Below are 22,717 nucleotides of genomic sequence, written 5' to 3'. Positions count from 1 at the left end.
GGCTGTTATAAACCTACTGTATAACAGGCCATTATTATGATTGACAGGCTGTTATAAACCTACTGTATAACAGGCCATTATTATGATTGACAGGCTGTTATAAACCTACTGTATAACAGGCCATTATTATGATTGACAGGCTGTTATAAACCTACTGTATAACAGGCCATTATTATGATTGACAGGCTGTTATAAACCTACTGTATAACAGGCCATTATTATGATTGACAGGCTGTTATAAACCTACCTGTATAACAGGCCATTATTATGACTGACAGGTTGTTATAAACCTACTGTATAACAGGCCATTATTATGATTGACAGGCTGTTATAAACCTACTGTATAACAGGCCATTATTATGATTGACAGGCTGTTATAAACCTACTGTATAACAGGCCATTATTATGATTGACAGGCTGTTATAAACCTACTGTATAACAGAGGCCATTATTATGATTGACAGGCTGTTATAAACCTACTGTATAACAGGCCATTATTATGATTGGCTGTTATAAACCTACTGTATAACAGGCCATTATTATGATTGACAGGCTGTTATAAACCTACTGTATAACAGGCCATTATTATGATTGGCTGTTATAAACCTACTGTATAACAGGCCATTATTATGATTGACAGGCTGTTATAAACCTACTGTATAACAGGCCAGTATTATGATTGACAGGCTGTTATAAACCTGCACTGTATAACAGGCCAGTATTATGATTGGCTGTTATAAACCTACTGTATAACAGGCCATTATTATGATTGACAGGCTGTTATAAACCTACTGTATAACAGGCCATTATTATGATTGGCTGTTATAAACCTACTGTATAACAGGCCATTATTATGATTGGCAGGCTGTTATAAACCTACTGTATAACAGGCCATTATTATGATTGGCTGTTATAAACCTACTGTATAACAGGCCATTATTATGATTGACAGGCTGTTATAAACCTACTGTATAACAGGCCATCATTATGATTGGCTGTTATAAACCTACTGTATAACAGGCCATTATTATGATTGACAGGCTGTTATAAACCTACTGTATAACAGGCCATTATTATGATTGGCAGGCTGTTATAAACCTACTGTATAACAGGCCATTATTATGATTGGCTGTTATAAACCTACTGTATAACAGGCCATTATTATGATTGACAGGCTGTTATAAACCTACTGTATAACAGGCCATTATTATGATTGACAGGCTGTTATAAACCTACTGTATAACAGGCCATTATTATGATTGACAGGCTGTTATAAACCTACTGTATAACAGGCCATTATTATGATTGACAGGCTGTTATAAACCTACTGTATAACAGGCCATTATTATGATTGACAGGCTGTTATAAACCTACTGTATAACAGGCCATTATTATGATTGACAGGCTGTTATAAACCTACTGTATAACAGGCCATTATTATGATTGACAGGCTGTTATAAACTGACTGCAGTGCAGGAGGAAGAAGACAGCGATTCACATCAAATGTTTCTAACCATTTTGTAATATTTATTGTAGATTTTCTGTTAGTTTTTTCTCCCACTATTCATCACAGCACTTTGAGAACAACAAACAAACAAACAAAGCAACAATAACAAACATCACAGTATTCCAACACAGTAGTGACTGACTGACTGACTGGTCCCCCTACAAACCGCACTCTCCACCCAGACCAGCCAATAGGATTTCACCCTCACCTCCGGACTGTACCACTGGTGGGGGTAGAGGGTGAGTAAGACACAGAAGCATCACATAATAACTGCAAGGTCACTCTCACAACACAACACATAATAACACATTGATTGTGTACTTCAAAGCTAATACAATAATCAGAGGAGTGCAGTAGTACTAGACGACACCCAGGGCCATTCCCAGTAACGGTTAAAACACATTGGGCCATTCCCAGTAACGGTTAAAACACATTGGGCCATTCCCAGTAACGTTAAAACACATTGGGCCATTCCCAGTAACGGTTAAAACACATTGGGCCATTCCCAGTAACTGTTAAAACACATTGGGCCATTCCCAGTAACGGTTAAAACACATTGGGCCATTCCCAGTAACTGTTTTAGATGGCGAGTAACACAGTTATTATCAGTAGTGTATTGATTGATTGACTGATTGATAACTAGATCCAGTTAGGTGTGTGAGAAACAGACAGGCTAGAGGATGAGACCTGGTGGTTAGCTGTTCGTCTGTCCTTCCACCCTTCTGTCTCTAGCTGACATTGGTACATCTCTCTCTCCCTCCTCTCTTCCTTCACCTCTCTCTTCCTCTTTCCCTCTCCCTTCTCTCTCTCCTCCTCTATCTCTCTTCCTCTCTACATCCTCCTCTCACTCTCCCTCTCCTCTCTCTCTTCCTCCTCCTCTCCCTCCCTCTCTCCCTCTCCTCTCTCCTCTCTCTCCTCTTTCTCTCCCTCTCTCTCTCTCCCTCCTCTCTCCCCCTCTCCCTCTTTTCTCCTCTTCTCTCTCTCTCCCCTCCCTTCCCTCTCCCTCCCTCTCCCTCCCTCTCTCTATCTCTCTCTCTCCCTCCTCTCTCCACCTCCTCTCTCCCCCTCTCCCTCCCCTCTCTCTCTCTCTCCCTCCCTCTCTCTCTCCTCCTCTCTCTCTCCCTCCTCTCCCCTCTCCCCTCCTCTCCCCTCTCCCTCTCTCTCCTCTCTCTCCTCTCTCCCCCTCTACCTCCCCTCTCTCTCCCTCCCTCCTCTCTCTCTCCTCTCTCTCCCTCCTCTCTCTCTCTCCCTCCTCTCCCCTCTCCTCCTCTCTCTCCCCTCTCCCTCCCCTCCCCCCCTCTCCTCCCCTCTCTCCCTCCCTCCCTCTCCTCTCCCTTTCTTATCCATTCCTAACTGTCTCAACACTTCACACCCTGGTGTCTGTCTGATGTAATCTAGTATCTGATTGGTCCCTATCTGATCTTATATTCTCTCTGGTTGGTCACTGTCTGATGCAATCTAGTCTGTGATTGGTCCGGCTGCCAGGTAATGTTTTAGTGTAGCAGTATTGGGTTGGTTGAGAGACGGTGGATCTATCTACTGTTAGAGCACAACAACTTACTGTGTTCCAAATGCACCTAATCCCTATTCAGCGCACTACTAGACGAGACCAGGTCTAAAGTAGTACACTATATAGGGAATAGGGTTCCATTTGGGACTTTTAACTAAATAAAGCTTCTTCATGATACCACACAGATAGTGATATCCCTCTCTCTCCCCTTCATCATCCTTATATAATCACCATCATCTTCATCAACTCTCCTACTAATTAATACTCATATTAACCGCATCGGTATGTTGCCATGACAACGATGGTGTTTCTAATATACGGTAGACAGCGCAGGCCTGGGGTTGGTGGGTGAGGGGAGGGGCTGCAGCGGTGGTTGGGATGTGGGCGTGGCCTGGGGTGTTCAGTACGCGTGATTGGCCACGTAGAGAGACTGTCCCGCCGCTCCGCTCTCTCCTGTCGACTCATACTTCCCCTGGGCAGCCAGACCATTCACCTGGAGGGGAGGGGGGAGGGAGGAGAGGGGAGGGGGGGGAGGGGGAGGGGGAGGAGGGAGGGGAGGGGGAGGGAGGGGGAGGGGAGGGGGAGGGAGGAGGAGGGAGGGGGAGGGAGGAGAGGGGGAGGGAGGGGGAGGGGAGGGGAGGGAGGGAGGGAGGAGGAGGGAGGGGAGAGGGAGGAGAGGAGGGGGAGGGAGGAGGGGGGAGGGAGGGAGGAGAGGAGGGGGAGGGAGGGAGGGAGGGAGGGAGGAGGGGGAGGGAGGGAGGGAGGGAGGGAGGGGGAGGAGAGGGGAGGAGAGGAGGGGGGGAGGGGAGGGGGAGGGAGGGAGGAGAGGAGGGAGGGGGAGGGGAGGGGGAGGAGGGGAGGGGGTGAGGGAGGGAGGAGGAGGGGGAGGGAGAGGGGAGGGAGGGGGAGGGAGGGGAGAGGAGAGGGAGGGAGGGGAGGGGAGGGAGGGGGGAGGGAGGGGGAGGGAGAGGGGAGGGAGGGAGGGAGAGGGGAGAGGAGGGAGGGAGGGGGGAAGGAGAGGGGAGGGAGGGGGGAGAGGGGAGAGGGAGGGGAGGGGAGAGGAGAGGGGAGGGAGGGAGAGGAGGGGGAGGGAGGGGAGGGGGGGGGGGAGGGGTGGGAGGAGGAGGGGAGGAGGAGGGGGGAGGGGAGGGGAGGGGGGGGAGGGAGGAGAGGAGGGGGAGGGAGGAGGGGAGGGGAGGGAGGGGAGGGGGAGGGAGGGGGAGGGGGGAGGGAGGAGGAGAGGGGAGGGAGGGGGAGGAGGGGGGAGAGGAGAGGGGAGGGAGGGGGGGGGGGGAGGGAGGAGGGGAGGAGGAGAGGAGGAGGGAGGGGAGGGGAAGGGAGAGGGAGGGGAGAGGGAGGGGGAGAGGGGAGGAGAGGAGGAGGGGGGAGAGGGGGGAGAGGGGGGAGGGGAGGGGGGAGAGGAGAGGGGAGGGAGGGAGAGGAGGGGGGGGGAGGGAGGGGAGGGAGGGGGAGGGGAGGAGGGGAGGGGGGAGAGGAGAGGAGAGGGGAGGGAGGGGGAGGGAGGGGGAGAGGAGAGGGAGGAGGGGAGGGGAGGGAGGGGGGAGGGAGGGGGGAGAGGAGAGGGAGGAGGGGAGGGAGGGGAGAGGAGAGGGAGGGGGAGGGGGGGGGGAGAGAGAGAGGGAGGGGAGGGGGAGGGGGGAGAGGGAGGGGAGGGGGGAGAGGGAGAGGGGAGGGAGGGGAGAGGGGGAGAGGGAGGGGAGGGGGGGGGGGGAGAGGAGAGGAGAGGGAGGGGAGGGGGAGGGAGGAGAGGAGGGGGGAGGGAGGGGAGGGGAGGGAGGAGGGGGAGGGGAGGGGAGGGGAGGGAGGGGGGAGGGAGGGGGAGAGGAGAGGAGGGGAGGGGAGGGGAGGGAGGGGGGAGGGAGGGGGAGAGGAGAGGGGGGGGAGGGAGGGGGGGAGAGGGGGGGAGGGAGGGGAGAGGAGAGGGAGGGAGGGGGAGAGGGGAGAGGGAGGGAGGGGGGAGAGGAGAGGGGAGGGAGAGGAGAGGGGGGGGGGGGGGAGGAGGGAGAGGAGAGGAGAGGGAGGAGGGGGGAGGGAGGGGAGGGGGAGGGGAGGGGGGAGGGAAGGGGGGGGAGGGGAGGGGGAGGGAGGAGGGAGGGGGGGGAGGAGGGGGAGGGGAGGGAGGGGGGGAGGGGGGAGGGGGAGGGAGGGAGGGGAGAGGGGTGAGGGAGGGGAGGGGAGGGGAGGGAGGGGGGAGGGAGGGGGAGAGGAGAGGGGGAGGGGAGGGAGGGGAGGGAGGGGGAGGGAGGGAGGGAGAGGAGAGGGAGGGGAGGGAGGGAGAGGGAGGAGAGGGAGGGGAGGGGAGGGGGGAGAGGGAGAGGGGAGGGGAGGGGGGGAGAGGGGAGAGGGAGGGGAGGGAGGGGGGAGAGGAGAGGGGAGGGAGGGAGAGGGGAGAGGGAGGAGGGAGGGAGGGGGAGAGGAGAGGAGAGGGAGGGGAGGGGGGGAGGGAGGAGGGAGAGGGGGAGGGGGGAGGGAAGGGGAGGGAGAGGGAGGGGGAGGGAGGGGGGAGAGGAGAGGGGAGGGGAGGGGGGGAGAGGGGGAGAGGGAGGGGAGGGGGGGAGAGGAGAGGAGGGAGGGGAGGGAGGGGAGGGAGGGAGGAGGGGAGAGGGAGAGGGAGAGGGGAGGGGGGAGAGGGAGAGGGGGGAGGGGGAGAGGAGAGGAGGGAGGGGGGAGAGGAGAGGAGAGGGAGGGGAGGGGGGAGGGAGGGGAGGGAGGGGAGGGGAGGGGGGAGGGAGGGGGAGGGGAGGGGAGGGGGGAGGGAGGGGGGAGAGAGAGAGGGAGGGGAGGGGGAGAGGGGAGAGGGAGGGGAGGGGGGAGAGGAGAGGGAGGGGAGGGGGGGGAGGGAGGGAGGGAGGGAGAGGAGTTACATTGAAAGATAGAAGAGATGTGATTGGTGATAGGAGAGAGATTTAGAGTTAGTTAGATAGAAGGTTCCGAATTAAATAAGTTATTTTACACACCCCTCCCTCCACCCACCTCAGCCCGGTTAAGGAACTCTCGGCAGCAGCCTTCTATTGTCTCTCTCTCCTCCAGGCGTTGAGGGCTGAGGCCTGCAGGCCACGACCATAGGAGAAGTCAAGGCCCAGGGTTTCCCCAGAGGACAGGTATTGATAGCATTCAGGTTAATACTGGCCTCCTCCTCTGACTGGCCCCCTGATAGGAACGTCAACACCTGAGGAGGGAGGGAGGGGGGGGAGAGGGAGGGAGAGGGGGGAAAGGGAGGGGGGGGAGAGGGAGGGGGGGGTGGGGGGGGAGAGGGGGGAGGGAAAGGGGAGAGAGGGAGGGAGGGGGGGGAGAGGGAGGGAGAGGGGGAGGGAGGGGAGGGGAGGGGAGGGGGGAGGGGGAGGGAAGGGGAGGGGAGAGGGGGGAGAGAGGGGGAGGGAAAGGGGGGGGAGAAAGGGGGAGAGGGAGGGAGAGGGGGGAAAGAGCGAGGAGGGAGGGGGAGGCGGGATAGAGGGAGAGGGGGAGAGGGAGAGAGAGACTAGGGAGAGGGGGGAGAGAGCGAGGGAGGGAGAGAGAGAGAGGGGGAGGGAGAGAGCAGAGAGAGAGGGGGAGGGGGGAGGAGGGATGGAGAGGGGGGAGAGAGAGAGGGGAGAGAGAGGGAGGGAGAGAGAGAGAGAGGGAGGGGGAGGGAGGGAGAGAGAGAGGGGAGAGAGAGGGAGGGAGAGAGAGAGCGAGAAGGGGAGAGAGAGAGAGAGGGGGGAGGGGGGGAGAGAGAGAGAGAGAGAGAGAGAGAGAGAGAGAGAGAGAGAGAGAGAGAGAGAGAGAGAGAGAGAGAGAGAGAGAGAGAGAGAGGGGGAGGAAGAGAGAGCGAGAAGGGGATAGAGAGAGAGAGGGGGAGAGAGAGAGAGAGAGAGAGAGAGAGAGAGAGAGAGAGAGCGAGAGAGAGCAAGAGAGAGAGAGAGAGAGAGAGAGAGAGAGAGAGAGAGGGGGGAGAGAGGGAGGGTCAGATGCACATGCAGTTAGATATAGATAGAATGTAAAACATTCACACAAAAATACAGTGTCTGTGTGGGATGATGGGGCATGTCCATCTGTGTCTGTGTGATCAGTGTCCATCTGTGTCTGTGTGATCATGTCCATTGTGTCTGTGTGATCATGTCCATCTGTGTCTGTGTGATCATGTCCATCTGTGGTCTGTGTGATCATGTCCATCTGTGTCTGTGTGATCATGTCCATCTGTGTCTGTGTGATCATGTCCATCTGTGTGTACCTGTGACAGGCTGGGGGTACGGTGCGGCGAGGGCCGTGACCGCGAGCATGGCGATCTCCGCTAGTGTATTTTTGGGGGCAGGAGTGTCCGGCCGACCATGTTGGGCTTCAGCAGGGTCCTCCAGATAGACATGGTGGTCTGACAGAGCCTTGTACATAGCAGCCAGAACCTACAGACAGATAGATATGGTGGTCTGACAGAGCCTTGCACACAGCAGCCAGAACCTACAGACAGATAGACATGGTGGTCTGACAGAGCCTTGTACACAGCAGCCAGAACCTACAGACAGATAGACATGGTGGTCTGACAGAGCCTTGTACACAGCAGCCAGAACCTACAGACAGATAGACATGGTGGTCTGACAGAGCCTTGTACACAGCAGCCAGAACCTACAGACAGATAGACATGGTGGTCTGACAGAGCCTTGTACACAGCAGCCAGAACCTACAGACAGATAGACATGGTGGTCTGACAGAGCCTTGTATACAGCAGCCAGAACCTACAGACAGATAGACATGGTGGTCTGACAGAGCCTTGTACACAGCAGCCAGAACCTACAGACAGATAGACATGGTGGTCTGACAGAGCCTTGTACACAGCAGCCAGAACCACAGACAGATAGACATGGTGGTCTGACAGAGCCTTGTACACAGCAGCCAGAACCTACAGACAGATAGACATGGTGGTCTGACAGAGCCTTGTACACAGCAGCCAGAACCTACAGACAGATAGACATGGTGGTCTGACAGAGCCTTGTACACAGCAGCCAGAACCTACAGACAGATAGACATGGTGGTCTGACAGAGCCTTGTACACAGCAGCCAGAACCTACAGACAGACAGACATGGTGGTCTGACAGAGCCTTGTACACAGCAGACAGAACATAGCGAGAGACGGAGAAAGAGGGAGGTCCGAAACTCATATCATGTTCAACAGGTTGCCAGGTTGGGTTAGGGTTGGGTTAGTGTTAGGGTTGCTAGGTTGGGTTAGGGTTGTCAGGTTGGGTCAGGGTTGCCAGGTTGGGTTAGGGGGTTGCCAGGTTGGGTTAGGGGTTGCTAGGTTGGGTTAAGGTTGTCAGGCTGGGTTAAGGTTTTCAGGCTGGGTTAGGGTTGCCAGGTTGGGTTAGGGTTGCCAGGGGTGGTTAGGGTTGCTAGGTTAGGTTATTGCTAGGGTTGCAAGGTTGGTTTTAGTGTTAGGGTTTGCGGGTTGCGTTATTGCCAGGGTTGCCATTTTGGGTAATGTTAGGGTTGATTAGTGTTAGGTTGAGATGTTGGGTTTGTGCTAGGTTGGGTAGTGTCAGGGTTGCCAGGGTTGGGTCAGGGGTTGCTAGGTTGGGCTACGGTTGCCAGGTTGGGTCGGGTTGCCAGGTTGGGTCGGGTTGCCAGGTTGGGTCGGGGTTGCCAGGTTGGGTCATTACCTTCTCAGTGATGTACTGACAGCGTTTCAGGTCATGGTCTCCGTCAGGAAGGATCTCAGGCTCCACGATGGGAACGATGCCGTTCTGAAAGACACACACACAGGGGTGTCACACACACACACACACACACACACACACACACACACACACACACACACACACACACACACACACACACACACACACACACACACACTACCTGTTGACAGATGCTGGCGTAGCGTGCCAGTACGTTGGCGTTCTCCATGATGGCGAGTTCTGAGGGGGTGTTGTCGCTGATCTTCAGGACGCTACGCCATTTAGCGAAGTCTGCTCCATCTTTCTTATACTGAGCACAACGCTCTGCCAGACCGTCCAGACCTACACACACACACACGAGATATACACACACACACACACACACACACAGATATACACACACACACAGATATACACACACACACACACACACACACACACACACACACACACACACAGATATACACACACACACACACACACACACACACACACACACACACAGATATACACACACACACACAGATATACACATACACACACACACACAGACACACAGATATACACACACACACACAGATATACACACACACACACACAGATATACACACACACACACACACACACAGATATACACACACACACACAGATATACACACACACACACACAGATATACACACACACACACACACACACACACAGATATACACACACACACACACGAGATATACACACAGACACACAAACACAGATATACACACACACACAGTTATGTGGTTATGCACAACCAATAGCTCCAAGTCACTGATTAACCAGCCAGGGAGTGTATTATGGTGATTAACCAGCTAGGGAGTGTATTACGGTGATTGACCAGCTAGGGGAGTGTATTATGGTGATTAACCAGCTAGGGGAGTGTATTATGGTGATTGACCAGCTAGGGAGTGTATTATGGTGATTGACCAGCCAGGGAGTGTATTATGGTGATTAACCAGCTAGGGAGTGTATTATGGTGATTGACCAGCTAGGGAGTGTATTATGGTGATTGACCAGCTAGGGAGTGTATTATGGTGATTAACCAGCTAGGGAGTGTATTATGGTGATTGACCAGCTAGGGAGTGTATTATGGTGATTGACCAGCTAGGGAGTGTATTATGGTGATTAACCAGCTAGGGAGTGTATTATGGTGATTAACCAGCCAGGGAGTGTATTATGGTGATTAACCAGCTAGGGAGTGTATTATGGTGATTGACCAGCTAGGGAGTGTATTATGGTGATTGACCAGCTAGGGAGTGTATTATGGTGATTGACCAGCTAGGGAGTGTATTATGGTGATTAACCAGCTAGGGAGTGTATTATGGTGATTGACCAGCTAGGGAGTGTATTATGGTGATTGACCAGCTAGGAGTGTATTATGGTGATTAACCAGCTAGGGGAGTGTATTATGGTGATTGACCAGCTAGGGGAGTGTATTATGGTGATTGACCAGCTAGGGAGTGTATTATGGTGATTGACCAGCTAGGGAGTGTATTATGGTGATTAACCAGCTAGGGAGTGTATTATGGTGATTGACCAGCTAGGGAGTGTATTATGGTGATTAACCAGCTAGGGAGTGTATTATGGTGATTAACCAGCTAGGGAGTGTATTATGGTGATTGACCAGCTAGGGGAGTGTATTATGGTGATTGACCAGCTAGGGAGTGTATTATGGTGATTGACCAGCTAGGGGAGTGTATTATGGTGATTGACCAGCTAGGGAGTGTATTATGGTGATTAACCAGCTAGGGAGTGTATTATGGTGATTGACCAGCTAGGGGAGTGTATTATGGTGATTGACCAGCTAGGGAGTGTATTATGGTGATTAACCAGCCAGGGAGTGTATTATGGTGATTAACCAGCTAGGGAGTGTATTATGGTGATTAACCAGCCAGGGAGTGTATTATGGTGATTAACCAGCTAGGAGTGTATTATGGTGATTAACCAGCTAGGGAGTGTATTATGGTGATTAACCAGCTAGGGGAGTGTATTATGGTGATTGACCAGCTAGGGAGTGTATTATGGTGATTGACCAGCTAGGGAGTATATTATGGTGATTGACCAGCTAGGGGAGTGTATTATGGTGATTGACCAGCTAGGGAGTGTATTATGGTGATTGACCAGCTAGGGAGTGTATTATGGTGATTGACCAGCTAGGGAGTGTATTATGGTGATTGACCAGCTAGGGAGTGTATTATGGTGATTGACCAGCTAGGGAGTGTATTATGGTGATTGACCAGCTAGGGAGTGTATTATGGTGATTGACCAGCTAGGGAGTGTATTATGGCGATTGACCAGCTAGGGAGTGTATTATTGTGATTGACCAGCTAGGGAGTGTATTATGGTGATTGACCAGCTAGGGGAGTGTATTATGGTGATTGACCAGCTAGGGAGTGTATTATGGTGATTGACCAGCTAGGGGAGTGTATTATGGTGATTGACCAGCTAGGGGAGTGTATTATGGTGATTGACCAGCTAGGGAGTGTATTATGGTGATTGACCAGCTAGGGAGTGTATTATGGTGATTGACCAGCTAGGAGTGTATTATGGTGATTGACCAGCTAGGGAGTGTATTATGGTGATTAACCAGCCAGGGAGTGTATTATGGTGATTGACCAGCTAGGGAGTGTATTATGGTGATTGACCAGCTAGGGAGTGTATTATGGTGATTGACCAGCTAGGGAGTGTATTATGGTGATTGACCAGCTAGGGAGTGTATTATGGTGATTAACCAGCTAGGGAGTGTATTATGGTGATTAACCAGCTAGGGAGTGTATTATGGTGATTGACCAGCCAGGGAGTGTATTATGGTGATTAACCAGCCAGGGAGTGTATTATGGTGATTGACCAGCTAGGGAGTGTATTATGGTGATTAACCAGCTAGGGAGTGTTTTATGGTGATTAACCAGCTAGGGAGTGTATTATGGTGATTAACCAGCTAGGAGTGTATTATGGTGATTGACCAGCTAGGGGAGTGTATTATGGTGATTGACCAGCCAGGGAGTGTATTATGGTGATTGACCAGCTAGGGAGTGTATTATGGTGATTGACCAGCCAGGGAGTGTATTATGGTGATTAACCAGCCAGGGAGTGTATTATGGTGATTAACCAGCCAGGGAGTGTATTATGGTGATTAACCAGCTAGGGAGTGTATTATGGTGATTGACCAGCTAGGGAGTGTATTATGGTGATTGACCAGCTAGGGGAGTGTATTATGGTGATTGACCAGCTAGGGAGTGTATTATGGTGATTGACCAGCTAGGAAGTGTATTATGGTGATTGACCAGCTAGGGGAGTGTATTATGGTGATTGACCAGCTAGGGAGTGTATTATGGTGATTGACCAGCTAGGGAGTGTATTATGGTGATTGACCAGCTAGGGAGTGTATTATGGTGATTGACCAGCTAGGGAGTGTATTATGGTGATTAAGCAGCTAGGGAGTGTATTATGGTGATTGACCAGCCAGGGAGTGTATTATGGTGATTGACCAGCCAGGGAGTGTATTATGGTGATTGACCAGCTAGGGAGTGTATTATGGTGATTGACCAGCCAGGGAGTGTATTATGGTGATTGACCAGCTAGGGAGTGTATTATGGTGATTGACCAGCCAGGGAGTGTATTATGGTGATTGACCAGCCAGGGAGTGTATTATGGTGATTGACCAGCCAGGGAGTGTATTATGGTGATTAACCAGCTAGGGAGTGTATTATGGTGATTGACCAGCTAGGGAGTGTATTATGGTGATTGACCAGCTAGGGAGTGTATTATGGTGATTAACTTAGCTAGGGGAGTGTATTATGGTGATTGACCAGCTAGGGGAGTGTATTATGGTGATTGACCAGCTAGGGAGTGTATTATGGTGATTGACCAGCTAGGGAGTGTATTATGGTGATTGACCAGCTAGGGAGTGTATTATGGTGATTGACCAGCTAGGGAGTGTATTATGGTGATTGACCAGCTAGGGAGTATATTATGGTGATTGACCAGCTAGGAGTGTATTATGGTGATTGACCAGCTAGGGAGTGTATTATGGTGATAGACCAGCTAGGGAGTGTATTATGGTGATAAACCAGCCAGGGAGTGTATTATGGTGATTAACAAGCTAGGGAGTGTATTATGGTGATTGACCAGCTAGGGAGTGTATTATGGTGATTAAGCAGCTAGGGGAGTGTATTATGGTGATTGACCAGCCAGGGAGTGTATTATGGTGATTGACCAGCCAGGGAGTGTATTATGGTGATTGACCAGCTAGGGAGTGTATTATGGTGATTGACCAGCTAGGGAGTGTATTATGGTGATTGACCAGCTAGGGAGTGTATTATGGTGATTGACCAGCTAGGGAGTGTATTATGGTGATTAACCAGCCAGGGAGTGTATTATGGTGATTGACCAGCCAGGGAGTGTATTATGGTGATTGACCAGCTAGGGAGTGTATTATGGTGATTGACCAGCTAGGGAGTGTATTATGGTGATTGACCAGCTAGGGAGTGTATTATGGTGATTGACCATGTGTGTTCTCACCCTGCGTGGTGGTCTCCCCATCGGTCCCAGCCAATGGGACAACACCTTTGTCCACCTACATACAGACACACAGACAGAAAGACAGACATAGAAATATACTTGTAATACCCATGAGCACAACAATTTGAAGTCAATAAGTCATAGTTTTAGTCAAAGTTTGATATATTTGACTTAAAGATGGAAATCAAGTGGTAACTTCTGACATTTTCCGTGCCAATGCCGTGTTTCCCCTCTGAGATGACGTGCTAACACTTTCCAGACTACATTTATTTTTCAGGGCTGAGTTTTATTTTAACATTACCACCCACCAGCATGACATTACTTATTATCAGAAACACCTGCAAAGTTCTTCCTCTTCGTGAGTCGCGACTGAGCTGAGCAGAGCCAAACAGCTTTTCACCGTTTGGTACCTCCACGTTTTACCAGCAAATGATCATAATCCACTGGATACTTTGCCAAGTTTCACATATTTTTTTGTGAGTCTGTATTTAAAAAATAAATAAAGATAATTTACAGTAAATAAATGTTAAAATTGCGTGGTATGATTGCATTTGGAACCCCGCTCCCCGTCGCCCCAAGATGAATGATTTTGACCACTAAAGTTTTGGGTGAATTCGTTTTGCATGGCCAGGTAACCCCAGGTGGGCTGGGTTTGCTCATTTTGGACCATTCCATTTATCCTAAAGAGAAATCTCCACCCAGCTGGGGCACCAGGCCATGCGAAACAAACTCACCCATTGCTTCACTACACGCTCCACTGCTTTGATTGGTTCAGCTAGAAACCACAAGTGTATCCTATAATGAAAGGCACCCGAGAAAGAAAATTCAAGGAACTTGTTTATTTTTTACATTTTAGTCATTTAGCAGACGCTCTTATCCAGAGTGACTTACAGTTAGTGAGTGCATACATTTTTCATACTGGCCCCCCGTGGGAATCGAAACCCACAACCCTGGCGTTGCAAGCGCCATGCTCTACCAACTGAGCTACAGGGGACATGTTTAGCTATTTTGTTGTGCTGTTATTCCATTTGTATTTGTGTTTCATGTCTGATTCAGGGTGTTATTATGCATCATTGTAGCCAATCCCACTGCCCCTTGCTGTGAGAACCATGGCCTGAGCACGGCTGACTTGGCTTGGATGTAGCGCAGCCGAATAGCCTGTCAGCAGCCGTGTCTAGTCCAAACCGTTCAAAAGCTTGGCTATTCAAATTACCAAACCATTCAATAGCTAGGCTGTCCATATTACCAAACCATTCAATAGCTAGGCTGTCCATATTACCAAACCATTCAATAGCTAGGCTGTCCATATTACCAAACCATTCAATAGCTAGGCTGTCCATATTGCCAAACCGTTCAATAGCTAGGCTATCCATATTACCTACAATTCAATAGCTAGGCTGTCCATATTACCTACAATTCAATAGCTAGGCTGTCCATATTACCTACAATTCAATAGCTAGGCTGTCCATATTACCAAACCATTCAATAGCTAGGCTGTCCATATTACCAAACCGTTCAATAGCTAGGCTATCCATATTACCAAACCATTCAATAGCTAGGCTGTCCATATTACCAAACCATTCAATAGCTAGGCTGTCCATATTACCAAACCGTTCAATAGCTAGGCTATCTATATTACCTACAATTCAATAGCTAGGCTGTCCATATTACCTACAATTCAATAGCTAGGCTGTCCATATTACCTACAATTCAATAGCTAGGCTGTCCATATTACCAAACCATTCAATAGCTAGGCTGTCCATATTACCAAACCATTCAATAGCTAGGCTATCCATATTACCAAACCATTCAATAGCTAGGCTGTCCATATTACCAAACCATTCAATAGCTAGGCTGTCCATATTACCAAACCATTCAATAGCTAGGCTGTCCATATTACCAAACCATTCAATAGCTAGGCTATCCATATTACCTACAATTCAATAGCTAGGCTGTCCATATTACCTACAATTCAATAGCTAGGCTGTCCATATTACCTACAATTCAATAGCTAGGCTGTCCATATTACCAAACCATTCAATAGCTAGGCTGTCCATATTACCAAACCGTTCAATAGCTAGGCTATCCATATTACCAAACCATTCAATAGCTAGGCTGTCCATATTACCAAACCATTCAATAGCTAGGCTGTCCATATTACCAAACCGTTCAATAGCTAGGCTATCCATATTACCTACAATTCAATAGCTAGGCTGTCCATATTACCTACAATTCAATAGCTAGGCTGTCCATATTACCAAACCATTCAATAGCTAGGCTGTCCATATTACCAAACCGTTCAATAGCCAGGCTATCCATATTACCAAACCATTCAATAGCTAGGCCATCCATATTACCAAACCATTCAATAGCTAGGCTGTCCATATTACCAAACCATTCAATAGCTAAGCTGTCCATATTCACCAAACCATTCAATAGCTAGGCTGTCCATATTACCAAGCCATTCAATAAGCTAGGCTATCCATATTACCAAACCATTCAATAGCTAGGCTGTCCATATTACCAAACCATTCAATAGCTAAGCTATCCATATTACCAAACCATTCAATAGCTAGGCTATCCATATTACCAAACCATTCAATAGCTAGGCTGTCCATATTACCAAGCACTTCAATAGCTAAGCTGTCCATATTACCAAGCCATTCAATAGCTAGGCTATCCATATTACCGGAGCTTCATCTTATTCTTTCTATTTCTATTGTTTTATTCGCGGAAACTTTGGAGACAACAATAGATGGCAAAGTCAAATATACTGGTTCCTCTATCCATCTAGTTTCCCTGTCCATCTGGTTCTCCCTGTCCATCTGGTTTCCCTATCCATCTGGTCCCCTGTCCATCTGGTTTCCCCTATCCATCTGGTCCCCTGTCCATCTGGTTTCCTCTATCCATCTGGTTTCCTCTATCCATCTGGTCCCCTGTCCATCTGGTTTCCCCTATCCATCTGGTCCCCTGTCCATCTGGTTTCCTCTATCCATCTGGTTTCCTCTATCCATCTGGTTTCCCCTATCCATCTGGTTTCCCGTCCATCTGGTTTCCCCTTATCCATCTGGTTTCCCTCTATCCATCTGGTTTCCCCTATCCATCTGGTTCCCCTATCCATCTGTTCCCCTGTCCATCTGGTTTCCCCTATCCATCTGGTTTCCCTATCCATCTGGTTTCCCTTATCCATCTGGTTGCCTCTATCCATCTGGTTTCCCCTATCCATCTGGTTTCCTCTATCATCTGGGTTCATCTATCCATCTGGTTTCCCTATCCATCTGGTTTCCCCTATCCATCTGGGTTTCCCCTAACCATCTGGTTTCCCCTATCCATCTGGTTCCTCTATCCATCTGGTTTCCTTATCCATCTGGTTCCCCTATCCATCTGGTTTCCCCCTATCCATCTGGTTTCCTCTATCCATCTGGTTTCCTCTATCCATCTGGTTTCCTTATCCATCTGGTTTCCCCCTATCCATCTGGTTTCCCCCTATCCATCTGGTTTCCCTTATCCATCTGGTTTTCCCCTATCCATCTGGTTTCCCTATCCATCTTATCCATCTGGTTTCCCCTATCCATCTGGTTTCCCTATCCATCTGGTTTCCCTTATCCATCTGGTTTCCCCTATCCATCTTATCCATCTGGTTTCCCCTATCCATCTGGTTTCCTCTATCCATCTGGTTTCCTCTATCCATCTGGTTTCCCCTATCCATCTTATCCATCTGGTTTCCCCTATCCATCTGGTTTCCCCTATCCATCTGGTTTCCTCTATCCATCTGGTTTCCCTTATCCATCTGGTTTCCCTTATCCATCTGGTTTCCTCTATCCATCTGGTTTCCCCTATCCATCTGGTTTCCCCTATCCATCTGGTTTCCCCTATCCATCTGGTTTCCTCTATCCATCTGGTTTCCTCTAACCATCTGGTTTCCTCTATCCATCTAGTTTCCCTTATCCATCTGGTTTCCTCTATCCATCTGGTTTCCCCCTATCCATCTGGTTTCCTCTAACCATCTCGTTTCCTCTATCCATCTGGTTTCCCCTATCCATCTGGTTCCTCTATCCATCTGGTTTCCTCTATCCATCTGGTTTCCCTCTATCCATCTGGTTTCCCTTATCCATCTGGTTGCCTCTATCCATCTGGTTTCCTCTAACATCTGGTTTCCCTTATCCATCTAGTTTCCCTTATCCATCTGGTTTCCCCTATCCATCTGGTTTCCCTTATCCATCTGGTTTCCCCTATCCATCTGGTTTCCCCTAACCATCTGGTTTCCCCTATCCATCTGGTTCCTCTATCCATCTGGTTTCCCTTATCCATCTGGTTTCCCTTATCCATCTGGTTTCCCCCTATCCATCTGGTTTCCTCTATCCATCTGGTTTCTCTATCCATCTGGTTTCCCTTATCCATCTGGTTTCCCCCTATCCATCTGGTTTCCCCCTATCCATCTGGTTTCCTCTATCCATCTGGTTTCCCTTATCCATCTGGTTTTCCCCTATCCATCTGGTTTCCCCTATCCATCTTATCCATCTGGTTTCCCTATCCATCTGGTTTCCCCTATCCATCTGGTTTCCCTATCCATCTGGTTTCCCCTTATCCATCTGGTTTCCCCTATCCATCTTATCCATCTGGTTTCCCCTATCCATCTGGTTTCCTCTATCCATCTGGTTTCCTCTATCCATCTGGTTTCCCTATCCATCTTATCCATCTGGTTTCCCCTATCCATCTGGTTTCCCCTATCCATCTGGTTTCCTCTATCCATCTGGTTTCCCTTATCCATCTGGTTTCCCTTATCCATCTGGTTTCCTCTATCCATCTGGTTTCCCCTATCCATCTGGTTTCCCTATTCATCTGGTTTCCTCTATCCATCTGGTTTCCTCTAACCATCTGGTTTCCTCTATCCATCTAGTTTCCCTTATCCATCTGGTTTCCTCTATCCATCTGGTTTCCCCTATCCATCTGGTTTCCTCTAACCATCTGTTTCCTCTATCCATCTGGTTTCCCCTATCCATCTGGTTTCCTCTATCCATCTGGTTTCCTCTATCCATCTGGTTTCCTCTATCCATCTGGTTTCCTCTTATCCATCTGGTTGCCTCTATCCATCTGGTTTCCTTATCCATCTGGTTTCCCCTATCCATCTGGTTTCCCTTATCCATCTGGTTGCCTCTATCCATCTGGTTTCCTCTAACATCTGGTTTCCCTTATCCATCTAGTTTCCCTTATCCATCTGGTTTCCCTATCCATCTGGTTTCCCCTATCCATCTGGTTTCCTCTATCCATCTAGTTTCCCTTATCCATCTGGTTTCCTCTATCCATCTGGTTTCCCTTATCCATCCGGTTTCCCCTATCCATCCGGTTTCCTCTAACCATCTGGTTTCCCCTATCCATCTGGTTCCTCTATCCATCTGGTTTCCTCTACCCATCTGGTTTCCCCTATCCATCTGGTTTCCCTTATCCATCTGGTTTCCTCTATCCATCTGGTTTCCCCTATCCATCTTATCCATCTGGTTTCCCCTATCCATCTGGTTTCCCCTATCCATCTGGTTTCCTCTATCCATCTGGTTCCTCTATCCATCTGGTTTCCTTATCCATCTGGTTTCCCTTATCCATCTGGTTTCCTCTATCCATCTGGTTTCCCCTATCCATCTGGTTTCCCCTATCCATCTGGTTTCCTCTATCCATCTGGTTCCTCTATCCATCTGGTTTCCCTTATCCATCTGGTTTCCTCTATCCATCTGGTTTCCCCTATCCATCTGGTTTCCCCTATCCATCTGGTTTCCTCTAACCATCTGGTTTCCTCTATCCATCTAGTTTCCCTTATCCATCTGGTTTCCTCTATCCATCTGGTTTCCCCTATCCATCTGGTTTCCTCTAACCATCTCGTTTCCTCTATCCATCTGGTTTCCCCTATCCATCTGGTTCCTCTATCCATCTGGTTTCCTCTATCCATCTGGTTTCCTCTATCCATCTGGTTTCCCTTATCCATCTGGTTGCCTCTATCCATCTGGTTTCCCCTATCCATCTGGTTTCCTCTTTCCATCTGGTTTCCCTTATCCATCTGGTTTCCCCTATCCATCTGGTTTCCTCTTTCCATCTGGTTTCCCTTATCCATCCGGTTTCCCCTATCCATCTGGTTTCCCCTATCCATCTGGTTTCCTCTAACCATCTGGTTTCCCCTATCCATCTGGTTCCTCTATCCATCTGGTTTCCCATATCCATCTGGTTTCCATTATCCATCTGGTTTCCCTTATCCATCTGGTTTCCTCTATCCATCTGGTTTCCTCTATCCATCTGGTTTCCCCTTATCCATCTGGTTTCCCCTATCCATCTGGTTTCCTCTATCCATCTGGTTTCCCTTATCCATCTGGTTTCCTCTATCCATCTGGTTTCCCCTATCCATCTGGTTCCTCTATCCATCTGGTTTCCCATATCCATCTGGTTTCCCCTATCCATCTGGTTTCCCTATCCATCTGGTTGCCTCTATCCATCTGGTTGCCTCTATCCATCTCGTTTCCTCTATCCATCTGGTTTCCCTTATCCATCTGGTTTCCCCCTATCCATCTGGTTTCCCCTATCCATCTGGTTTCCCCTATCCATCTGGTTTCTCTATCCATCTGGTTTCCCCTATCCATCTGGTTTCCCCTATCCATCTGGTTTCCCCTATCCATCTGGTTCCTCTATCCATCTGGTTCCTCTATCCATCTGGTTTCCCCCTATCCATCTGGTTTCCCCTATCCATCTGGTTTCCCCTATCCATCTTGTTTCCCTATCCATCTGGTTTCCAGTTTCCCCTATCCATCTGGTTTCCCCTATCCATCTGGTTTCCCCTATCCATCTGGTTTCCAGTTTCCCCTATCCATCTGGTTTCCCTTATCCATCTGGTTTCCCTTATCCATCTGGTTTCCTCTATCCATCTGGTTGCCTCTATCCATCTGGTTTCCCCCTATCCATCTGGTTTCCCCTATCCATCTGGTTTCCCTTATCCATCTGGTTTCCCATGATTTTTTTTTTTGCACCAAAGAAAACAAGTGATAAACAACAATACAGATAAAAACCAATAAATAAATAAATGGTGTTCAGGTGGTTGGAAGCCCAGGGGGCTTATATAAAAACCACACCACAAAAAAACAATATACAATACATAAGTACCAAAATAATTGTTTTGTTGTTAAATCAGATTGTCTTGTTTAAAAGTATGTGTGCATATGAGTGTGTGAGTTAGTCTATATGGAGGGAGTACTGAGTAGTTTGGTTCATCAGGCTGACCCCCAGTCTATATGGAGGAGATTACTGAGTAGTTTGGTTCATCAGGCTGACCCCCAGTCTTCATGGAGGAGATTACTGAGTAGTTTGGTTCATCAGGCTGACCCCCCAGTCTATATGGAGGGGATTACTGAGTAGTTTGGTTCATCAGGCTGACCCCAGTCTTCATGGAGGAGATTACTGAGTCGTTTGGTTCATCAGGCTGACCCCCAGTCTCCATGGGAGGAGATTACTGAGTAGTTTGGTTCATCAGGCTGACCCCCAGTCTCCATGGAGGAGATTACTGAGTAGTATGGTTCATCAGGCTGACCCCCAATCTTCATGGAGGAGATTACTGAGTAGTTTGGTTCATCAGGCTGACCCCCAGTCTATATGGAGGAGATTACTGAGTAGTTTGGTTCATCAGGCTGACCCCAGTCTTCATGGAGGAGATTACTGAGTAGTTTGGTTCATCAGGCTGACCCCCAGTCTTCATGGAGGAGATTACTGAGTAGTTTGGTTCATCAGGCTGACCCCAGTCTTCATGGAGGGAGATTACTGAGTAGTTTGGTTCATCAGGCTGACCCCAGTCTTCATGGGAGGAGATTACTGAGTAGTTTGGTTCATCAGGCTGACCCCCAGTCTTCATGGAGGAGATTACTGAGTAGTTTGGTTCATCAGGCTGACCCCCCAGTCTTCATGGAGGAGATTACTGGGTAGTTTGGTTCATCAGGCTGACCCCCAGTCTTCATGGAGGAGATTACTGAGTAGTTTGGTTCATCAGGCTGACCCCCAGTCTTCATGGAGGGAGATTACTGAGTAGTTTGGTTCATCAGGCTGACCCCCAGTCTTCATGGAGGAGATTACTGAGTAGTTTGGTTCATCAGGCTGACCTCCAGTCTCCATGGAGAGATTACTGAGTAGTTTGGTTCATCAGGCTGACCCCCAGTCTTCATGGAGGAGATTACTGAGTAGTTTGGTTCATCAGGCTGACCCCCAGTCTATATGGAGGAGATTACTGAGTAGTTTGGTTCATCAGGCTGACCCCAGTCTCCATGGAGGAGATTACTGAGTAGTTTGGTTCATCAGGCTGACCCCAGTCTTCATGGGAGGAGATTACTGAGTAGTTTGGTTCATCAGGCTGACCCCCAGTCTATATGGAGGAGATTACTGAGTAGTATGGTTCATCAGGCTGACCCCAGTCTTCATGGAGGAGATTACTGGGTAGTTTGGTTCATCAGGCTGACCCCTGAGTAGTTTGGTTCATCAGGCTGACCCCCAGTCTATATGGGAGGAGATTACTGAGTAGTTTGGTTCATCAGGCTGACCCCTGTCTTCATGGAGGAGATTACTGAGGTAGTTTGGTTCATCAGGCTGACCCCCTGAGTAGTTTGGTTCATCAGGCTGACCCCCAGTCTATATGGAGGAGATTACTGAGTAGTTTGGTTCATCAGGCTGACCCCCAGTCTATATGGAGGAGATTACTGAGTAGTTTGGTTCATCAGGCTGACCCCTGTCTTCATGGAGGAGATTGGCGAGTAGTTTGGTTCATCAGGCTGACCCCTGAGTAGTTTGGTTCATCAGGCTGACCCCCAGTCTATATGGGAGGGAGATTACTGAGTAGTTTGGTTCATCAGGCTGACCCCCAGTCTATATGGAGGAGATTACTGAGTAGTTTGGTTCATCAGGCTGACCCCCAGTCTCCATGGAGGAGATTACTGGGTAGTTTGGTTCATCAGGCTGATCCCCAGTCTTCATGGAGGAGATTACTGGGTAGTTTGGTTCATCAGGCTGACCCCCCAGTCTTCATGGAGGAGATTACTGAGTAGTTTGGTTCATCAGGCTGACCCCCAGTCTTCATGGAGGAGATTACTGAGTAGTTTGGTTCATCAGGCTGACCCCCAGTCTTCATGGAGGAGATTACTGAGTAGTTTGGTTCATCAGGCTGACCCCCAATCTTCATGGAGGAGATTACTGAGTAGTTTGGTTCATCAGGCTGACCCCCCAGTCTTCATGGAGGAGATTACTGGGTAGTTTGGTTCATCAGGCTGACCCCCAGTCTTCATGGAGGAGATTACTGAGTAGTTTGGTTCATCAGGCTGACCCCAGTCTATATGGAGGAGATTACTGAGTAGTTTGGTTCATCAGGCTGACCCCCAGTCTATATGGAGGAGAATTACTGGGTAGTTTGGTTCATCAGATTACTGGGTAGTTTGGTTCATCAGGCTGACCCCCAGTCTATATGG

General features: G+C 49.3%; 1 pseudogene; it reads right to left on the bottom strand.

Moving 5' to 3' along the window:
• Positions 1 to 3,222: 3,222 nt before the first annotated feature.
• The window catches only part of LOC123483457, a 41,520-nt pseudogene continuing 22,025 nt past the window's right edge, over positions 3,223 to 22,717 (bottom strand).

Source organism: Coregonus clupeaformis, unplaced genomic scaffold (assembly GCF_020615455.1).
Source record: "Coregonus clupeaformis isolate EN_2021a unplaced genomic scaffold, ASM2061545v1 scaf0117, whole genome shotgun sequence".
NCBI lineage: Eukaryota > Metazoa > Chordata > Actinopteri > Salmoniformes > Salmonidae > Coregonus > Coregonus clupeaformis.
This window is presented reverse-complemented; position numbering and strand designations above follow the sequence as displayed.